This window comes from Diceros bicornis, unplaced genomic scaffold (assembly GCF_020826845.1).
Source record: "Diceros bicornis minor isolate mBicDic1 unplaced genomic scaffold, mDicBic1.mat.cur scaffold_638_ctg1, whole genome shotgun sequence".
In the NCBI taxonomy this organism is placed as follows: domain Eukaryota; kingdom Metazoa; phylum Chordata; class Mammalia; order Perissodactyla; family Rhinocerotidae; genus Diceros; species Diceros bicornis.
In genome coordinates, this window is record NW_026691510.1 from 60,001 (window position 1) to 61,849 (window position 1,849).

Below are 1,849 nucleotides of genomic sequence, written 5' to 3' on the forward strand. Positions count from 1 at the left end.
CCCGAGGGAACACACGCCCGGGGCGCGGCACCCCGGACCGTGCCCGCACACCACCACCGGCTGCGGCTCGTCACGGGAGCGGGCGGAGAGCTAGCCGCTCCCCGCGGGAGAGCGGGCGGCGCCCGGACGGGGCTCTTGCCCCACACCCCGGGCACGCGGCGGGCGGGCCGCGCGCACGCCCACGCGCACGCGCGGCCCCGCGCCGGACGCCGGACGCCGGCCGGGCCGGGCGGGACCCTCCCCCGACTCGGTGAGGGGAGGCGCCGGCCACGGTAGGCAAAGGGCGGCTCTGCCCACACGCAAACGGTGGTCACACCACCGGCTACCACGCGCGGAGAAGGAGGGGCGGCAGCTGGGGGATCCGGGAACCCCAAAGGCACCCTCTCGGATCGCTAGAGAAGGCTTTCTCGCCGAGGGCGCGTCGCACCCACCCATCGTCCCCCGTCGGGACCGCGAGGGCACTCCTGGGTGCCGGGGCTATGCGGGGGTCTGCGGTATGGGTAAGCACGGGGCAAATCCGAGCGTTCGCGGTCAGGGCCACGAGCCCGCGCTTCCACGGGCTCCTCCTCTCGTCTGACATCACGGGGCTCATCGAAGCTTTACGGGGCACCCGCGACGCCTGGAACTCAGAGCTTCCGTCAGGTGAAACCGACAAAGAAGCAGAGAGCCCAAAGGAGGTGCCAGCTAACCGGCACCCCTCGAAAGACAGCCAGCGCCATGCCGCTGGCTCGGCCCGCCGAGATCGCTCAACGCACCCGCGTGCCAGCCCCAGCGACGGAGGACACACGGCGTGCACCCAGCCAGTCAGTCTCCACGCCGCAGGCCGGTGGGACGACGAGGCACCCGCCCCCGCGAGGGGAAACGGGCATGCCTCCCCTACCGACTGGACCCCCGTCTCGCCTCAGACACACCATCGTAGCGGTGACCCGAAGGGGTCGCTGGAAGCGGGAAACGACACCACCGCTCGGCCTCAGGCACCTGACGGACGACCTGGAGCGCTCCAGGGGCACCACCAAGGACCGGGCGACACACACCCACACACCCGGGGGAGCGTGTGGTGCGGCGGCGGCACGGCCCACCCCACCTCGGGGAGGCCCACTCGCCAGACGCGGCCGAGAGGCCACACGGAGTGTGCACTGCGTCACAAAGACCTCGGCCCCACCGACGCCACAAGGCAGAGGGCGGGAGAGCGAGGTCGGGCCGGGTTCCGCACCCCTGCCTTCCACACACCACCGACGGGTGGGGAGGAGAGGCGAGGGGCCCGTGGGCAGAGCGAGAAGAGCGGGCCCGTTTGACACAAACGCCCGTCCCTCGCCTGGCACGGCTTAGGCCCGGCCCAGGAGAGCGCGACATCACCACATCGATCACCACGGCGCGACACGCCTCACGGAGACAACGACAAGAACAGCGGCAGTCACCGAGGGAGAGACTGCCTCAGCCTCACCGCTTCCCCCCCACCCCCGAGTCGTGCAGCAGCGGGCCACGACCCCAGGAGGTGAACGCCTGACACGCGGTGGCGCGGGAGCCCGAGGCGTGGGGTAGTCGCGACCGCACCGGGGTTGCCTGCGGCGGGGAGCGCACCGGGTAGAGGACCCGCGCCACCTCCCCCGCCGCCCTCGGGTGCTGGAGACCGGAGGCGGCACCGCGGATCGGGACACCTGGGACGCACAGGAGCCGGCGCGCAGGCCCAGCCCAGGCGGGCGGGCTCAAGTGGCAGGGGCAGAACCGGGCCTCCACCCCACGGTCACAGCCCGGAGCCCCGCCACGCGCGTCCAGAGGCCCAACGACTCCCAGGCGACAAACGTCCGGAGACAGCGTGTCAGCACCTATCTGGCAGCGAAAAACGACC